This window comes from Quercus lobata, chromosome 3, assembly GCF_001633185.2.
Source record: "Quercus lobata isolate SW786 chromosome 3, ValleyOak3.0 Primary Assembly, whole genome shotgun sequence".
Lineage (NCBI taxonomy): Eukaryota > Viridiplantae > Streptophyta > Magnoliopsida > Fagales > Fagaceae > Quercus > Quercus lobata.
Window position 1 is genome coordinate 27,451,217 of NC_044906.1, and position 7,819 is coordinate 27,459,035.

The window sequence follows — 7,819 nt, forward strand, 5'->3', positions numbered from 1 at the left end:
GTTTAATTTGCTACTCAGTGCTTCATATTTGTATCTCCTTGTGTCTCTCTCTTCCATCCTGCATTTTCAATGGTAAATCATGCAAATCGCAAGGGTACAAATACAATTGGCAGATAAACCATGCATGCATTTATTCTTTCAAGCTTTGCTTTGGGGTTTTAAAATCATTTTAACAATTTCGAAAACTGTGGTGTTCTTATAGCCTATAGGTATCCAAAAGGGAATTTTAATTAACTAAATTTAACCAAGCACTGCACCATTTTGATGGGAATCACTTACTTTTTTTTTTGGTTAACAGGCATCATATTAAACAACAAAAGAACGCTACAAATTGACCACAGAGGCCAAAGTAGTGGCTACCCGCCTATAACAGTACAAACCATTGATATCAGATACAAGCAATTTATCTAAGTCATCTGAGGGGGAAACATCAAATATTACAAAATCCTCCCTCATGCAGCATCCTTTCTTGGCCAAAAAATCTGCACACCTGTTCGCTTTTCTATATACATGAGTTACCCGATCCTGTTGAGGCTTGCTATAAGGGACCTGCAGTCAAGAAGCAGTGAAGAAAATTTTTTGTTAGAGCTATTAGCATTGTTTGGCATCTCCACAATAACCTTGGCATCAAGCTCCACTTCCAAACACCTTATTCCCAGCTGGATGGCAAGAGTTAAGCCATCTCTCAATGCCCATAACTCAGCCAAGACACTTGTCATGTACCCAATAGACCTCAAAAACCCCCTAATCCATCTTCCTTCACTGTTTCTAATTAACCCTCCACCACCAGCCTTGCCTAGATTCCCGAGCGAAGCACCATCCGTGTTGAGCTTGTGCCATCCCTGGAGAGGCTTGACCACCTTATAGGAATAGCAATCCTGGATGATATCTACTTGACCTTACATACACAATAAAAATATTCCTTAGCTTACAATACACACCTTATCAATAGTGGGGTTTGGAATGGAATTCTCAAACACAAATTTATTTCGGTTTTTCCAAAAAGTCCAGACAGCAAAAAGGAAGAGAGTGCACCAAGGGATGGGAATCATATACTTTAATCTTATTAAGTATACTAACATCTTCATTCAGCCAAAAAAAAAGTGTACTAACATCTTCATTGGAAGGCGACTACAGAGCATCACTTAGAGCATCCGTAGTAGCTGTCTTATAAAAAATGCCATTTTGATATACCAAAAGCCTACTTTATTATTTTACCACATTATTTTATAATATCCCATTTATCAGATGTTTTATTCTTCAATTCTATACATTAAAATAATATTTACAACACGTTAAAATAATATATTAAATTCCTCCCGTTTCATCATCATCATCATCAACCACAGCAACAACAACAACAACTACTACAACAACAACCAAAAAAATTGTTGCAGCCACAATCACCAGAAAAACCAAAAAAATTCTTGCAGCCACAATCACCAAAAAAAAAAACCACAACCACCGATTCGCCCTCACCAATTCACCCATCACCAGCCAACCTAGCCACCACCACTGATTCGCCCATCACCATCTCAACTAACCCATCGCCATAACCCACAACCCGAACCCACCCACCACTGATCTGCCCATCCAAACCCACCCATCAAACCACAGCCAAAAAACGTGAACGGAAAAAAAAAAGAAAAAAGAAAAAAAAGAACCCGAAGTGGAATAGAGAAGACAGATGATTAGCGCCGTTGAGTGGTGGTCTTTGGTGAGATCGGCGGCGTTGAGCAGTGGCCTTTGGGGATCGGCGTGCTGTGGAAGACGAATAGAGAAGATAGAGATGAGAAGACGAAGAGAGAGATATCTGTGATGAGGAGAGAGAAAACGGGAATAAAATAACAATATATATTTTGCAATTATTGTCCGCACTGTCTCAAATTTGAGACGGTGCAAACATTTGACACATTTAACACATCTGATAATGCGCCGTTTTTTGTGTTTGTTATGCCAAATGTGCCAAATATTTGGCATTTGGCACATTTGGCACATCTGTTGTAGATGCTTTTATTACATTTGAAACCAGACCAATTCTTTGGATGTCTTTAATTCCTCAACGGCCTTACTACTATTCATATAATTTGTCCAATTTCGCCCACAAAACAATGTTATGCAAGTAGTTATTTTGTTTCCCCCCTCAGACAAGAATCAATTATGGTATGGCTACTTCCCACGTCAGCATAATATTTAAAGGCCTCTGAAACTCCCACAATTTTCCACGTCAGCATAATATTTAAATAAAATTATCATTTTATTTAAATAAAATTATTTTTGTTTAGTCCAAACTTAACCAAAAGTGAAACTCTATCTCTCTAATAAGTCCAACTTAAACTCAAACTTATCATTATCATTTTTTTAAAAAAATAAAATTATTTTTGTTTAATCAAAACTTAACAAGAAGTAAAACTCTATTTCTCTAACAAGTCCAACTTAAACTCAAACTCATTATTTCTTTAAATAAAATTATTTTTGTTTAGTCCAAACTTAACAATGAGCAAAACTCTATCTCTCTAACAAGTCTAACTTAAACTCAAACTCAAATGTTGATAAAAAATTTAAAAAAAAAAAAAAAAAACTTGAATAAATCCTATATTAAGATTATCCTAAACGTGGCTTTATTTGGATAAATATAAAAATCATCAACTATTGATAAAGTTCAACTTCTTTGGATAATAGAACAATTCTACTTCAACTTCTCTAAAAAGTAATTTTCATGCATAAACCACCAAACTTTTTTTAGCCATTTTTTACAAGATAAAAAAGCTTGCAATAATTGAAATTATTCTTTTGAATGTAATCCATCTTTCTCTTATATTTCTCTACTATTTAGTCATATATATTTTGTTTTGTTTCAATAATTTCTAAGCAGTGAATTATCTGACTCTTTAATATTTTTTTGGTCTTTTAGAAGTTTTAATATCTGAAATTTTCTGACAAATTTTTTGTAAGCCATTGCATGTTCAAACAATGACTTCTTCATCAAATTGTAACACAAATTGAAATCATACAAGAGCAAATTATGCAATGGTGTAGTTTCTTAATCAATTTAATATTTTATAAACTTATTTTAGTCTATCTCACAAATATGTAGGTTCTCGTGCATAGCACGGGTTAGCGACTAGTTATTATTATTATCTGAACCCACACACAATTGACACAATATTGTCCATTTTGGCAATAACATGGACTCCTCATAGTTTTGTTCAATAGCAAACAATATATTGCTAATTGTGTGTGCGTCCTAACAAATGGTATTAAAGCTAGGGACAACTCTCCTTTGAGTTGTGGTAGGTAAGACCTAATTTAGTTGAGTCCCACATCACTTAACTGAGTGTGCCAAGCTAGGTTCATAAGGAGGATATCTTACTAATTGTTACAAGGTCTCTTCCCATGAGACTTAAGTGTCACGTGAGGAAGAATAGAACCTTATGCGTATCTATTACTTATAAATATGAAATAAATAGTCAAAATATCAATTCAAATGACTTTGTAGACATTTAAAAAAACACTAGTATTGTTGGCGAGACTACAAGAGTTGGTAGTGAAAAACATGGTTGATTTGGTATATCTTTTATAACTTACAAGTATGTAACCCATGCTTACGCACAGGAATGATAAATTGAAGTGGTTATTGATGTTAGCTTGAGTTATTAAATATATAAAATATTAGTTCGACTAGGACATTTAGAGCTACTAAAATGGTTTTTCTTTACAATTTTCGTGATATTAGTAATGCTAAGTTTCTCATTACATTACTATTACGCATATAATTTTGAAAATCATTATTGGATACTACATATACAATATCAATTCACAATCATTGTACGTGAAATTCTACTAAATACAACACAAAATAAAAAAGAATAGATTAGTTCAATAGTATCTCATAAATTGAATGGAGATAAGTGTATGAGATCGTTTAGTTTAATCACAATTTTTTAGGTTCAAGATCTTCGCATACAAAATATCTAAATAAAAAATAGTATAAAAAATATGCTCATTAGTTTAGAGAAAAAATAACAGCAAAAATCTAAGCAATTTACTTTTTATGGAAAGCCAACAAAAAGGAAATCCAATTTTGATTCTAATTGAATATATATACACATTACCTAGTTAGTAATGGACCGTACATAGTCATGGTATATTATACAAATAACTTATAAATTTGAATTATTTTTAGTTACACAAAAAAAAAATGGCCCATAAATATAAAATCATCCAAACCCTTTTTTCCTCTAATTTTATATATAGAGTTAAATATATGATTAAGTGTTTTTTATGATTTATTTATATAGGACTCAGCTTTTCTACACTGAATTAATTCGCTTGGCACAAAAATTAAAAAACTTAGATTAGATGGGACATGTGAAACAAAATTAAACTCCAATTGAAATCCAATTTTTATACCGAATTAACTCACTTGGCAGAAAAAAAATTTAAAAACTTAGACTAAATGGGACATGTGGCGCAAAATTAAACTCTAATTGAATTCCAATTTGAAATCTAATTAGATTTTTTTTCAACTTTACCTATTAATATATATATATATATATATATATATATAAAAGAGATATTTTTTGTTAGACCATAAATATTACAGAAGGTGCGTACACCATAGATTGGGTGCATACGCATCATATACATGGCATATGCACCTTTTGTAAGCCTTGTCCAAATGGGTTTTTGTGTTTAGTTCTTGGGACTTAGTTGGACTTGGGTTTAGATTGTATTAGGCCACTTTTTGGGTTAATTTGCTCATTAGGCTCCTCACACAAGGTTGATAATTTTAATAGCGGATTGATTTCTTGTCATTGGTACCGAGGGGCTCGGGCATAGGTCAGAATGAAATGGAATGTTTACACCTATCATTAATGATACTTTGAATCTACGAAAACAAATAGACATGGAGGCATATATAATAATCGAAAAACAAGTGAGGATGGCAAAGAGAATGCAGCACGCATATGAAGCCCCGAAATTTGGTATTTTGTGGATGTGGTGAAAGTGTTATCTTATAAGCTCTATTATGTAATAGCTATCAAAACTTTTATTTTCAACTCGTAAAAGTAAGGTACTTTCTTTTCAATTTGGTATTTTGTGGAGGTAGAAGTGTTCTCAACATATGATGACTTACAAGCATCCTATTGGACTCTTGGGAAATTTCATGACAATTGACTTGAAGGTTCTTGGACTTTATTTTCAATTTGTGGAGAAAATTCTTCATCAATTTTTTTTTATTCTCATTTGTTTATATTTAGATGGCTCCAACAAATAGAAATCTAATATCAAAATATTTACTTGACTTGACTTACCATTTTTTTTAAATGGCATGCAATTGATTGCAGTATATATTTTTCAATGTGTTCACTCTCTCTGTTCTTAATTTTCAGTCAAAAAGAGAAGGCATGTATTGTGGAAAGAGTGGTAAAGTTTCTGGCATGTATTGTTGATAATTCACAGAAGTTTATGATCCCTTGCGCGTTGTCAGAAAATTATTAGAGGAAAGTCAAGAGACAACTGACACATATGGGATGGTATCATGGTAGTACTCACACAGACATGAGACAACCCACAACTCTTCTTTTTCAATGCGTTCACACTCTCTTCTTAATCTTAATCCTCAGTCAACAAGAGAAGAAGGCTTTGTATTGTGAATGAATATATGGGTAGTTGATAATGACCGTTAAAAATCCATTGCGCGTTGTCAGGAAATTATTAGAGGAGACTATTGTACAGTATCGTACCTTCATGGATTTACAGTGCTACGTACCATTGCAGTTTACTTCAAACAATTACATTCTCTTTTTAGTAGTTTTGAAGTATTTTAGAGGTTTTTTTTTTTTTTTTGGTATTTTGATCATTTTTATAAGTAAAATAAATTTATCAGTATGTACAATTTTCTTAATATAAATTATAATATCTTCATCAATAAGTAATGTAAGATTATTATCATTTAATGAGGTGATGAAAAAGCAATGTGAAATATTTTGTAATCTTCAATTACCATAATCTTGTATAAAAAATGATGAACCAAAAACTGTAATTATTTTTTTTAACCTCTAAAGTTGTTTTAAAAACCTCTTAAAGCTAATGCAGTTCTGTTATGTGCTTAGTTTTTATTTAATTTTATTATTTAAGATTTTATTATTGTTATTAGGAGTTGGCTAATTAGATAATAATAGGATAAATTGTTAGTTGGGCGGCTTTGAATCAGTCAATTTATCAATTAGGGGTCTTAATTCCCACGAAGTAACCAATAAACCAATTAAGTTCATAACAACTCTAGTGCATTTCTTTTTATTCTCTTGCTTATGTGCTTAAATCTATTTATCTCACCATTTAATAATTAAAAAATAAACAAAATAAACTTTTTTTTTTAAAGTAAACCAGTAATTTATTTAAAAGCACTTTTTATTTCAAATATTAGAAAACAAAAATATATCTATATATGGGATGGTATCATGGTAGTACTCACAGACGCAAACTTGACCACGCATTACCCATTTGTAATTTATTAAGTCCATACCATTGCGCGTTGTCAGAAAATTATATGACAGTAGGGAAATTCTTAGCTGAATGAGTTGTGTCAGTAAGACCATAGGTGGGGACATGGTCGAAGAACAAGGGAGAAAGAACTTGCTAGGAAATGAAGAAGAATGGTGAGGGGTGAATTATTAGTACAAGTGGCAGTCACTTTTCAGCTTTACCTTTCTCTACTTTTTCTGAAATCTTTTTATGGTGTTTCAACTTTCACGTCTGTCTGTCGGAAAAGCCTCCATTTTACACGTTACAAGAAAACTCGAGTAAGACCATAGGTGGTACATGGTCGAAGAACAAAGGAGAAAGAACTTGCTAGGAAATGAAGAAGAATGGTGAGGGGTGAATTATTAGGACGAGTGGCAGTCACTTTTCAGCTTTACCTTTCTCTACTTTTTCTGAAATCTTTTTATGGTGTTTCAACTTTCACGTCTGTCTGTCGGAAAAGCCTCCATTTTACACGTTACAAGAAAACTCGAGTAATGGGACATGGACGAAGAACAAGGGAGAAAGAACTTGCTAGGAAATGAAGAAGAATGGTGAGGGGTAAATTATTAGTACGAGTAGCAGTCACTTTTCAGCTTTCTCAGAAATCTTTTTATGGTGTTTCAACTTTCACGTCTGTCTGTCGGCAAAGCTTCCATTTTACACGTTTCAAGAAAACTCGAGTTTCACGTGATATCTTTTCATTAAAATAATTCAGGTCAACAAATGCACGGGGCATTTTTTTATTAAACTCAAAATTTTAAAACTAAAGTAACAGATGGTTTATTGTTAGTATTTCGTTGATAGATCGCTATATATTTTAATTATATATATATATATATATATATATATATACACTAGTTAATTTTTTTTTAAAAAAAATTAATTTCAAAAAAAATATATATACTAGTTAGGGTAGCACGTGCAAGACACGTGTTTGCCATGAAAAAAAGAAGAAGTAGTAATTAAGGTAAATTCTAGATTTTATTTATTTCACGAAACAAAGATATGAATCATTTGATTTTTAAAGTATATAGAGATTTACATTAATCAAAATAAACATTAATTTTAAAAATTTTGATAATTATGTCGTAAAAAGTTAATCTCATTCGCATAAGAATTTTGATCAACCACAAAGTTAGGGTAACTACTTAACATATAAATATTTATTTAAGTATAATAGTTTTTTAGTACCTACTTGCTAAAGACAATATATCTACTCTCTAAAACTTATAAGAATGATAACAAATATCATTATCTTCTAACAATAAACAACTGAGTTTTGCTAAGA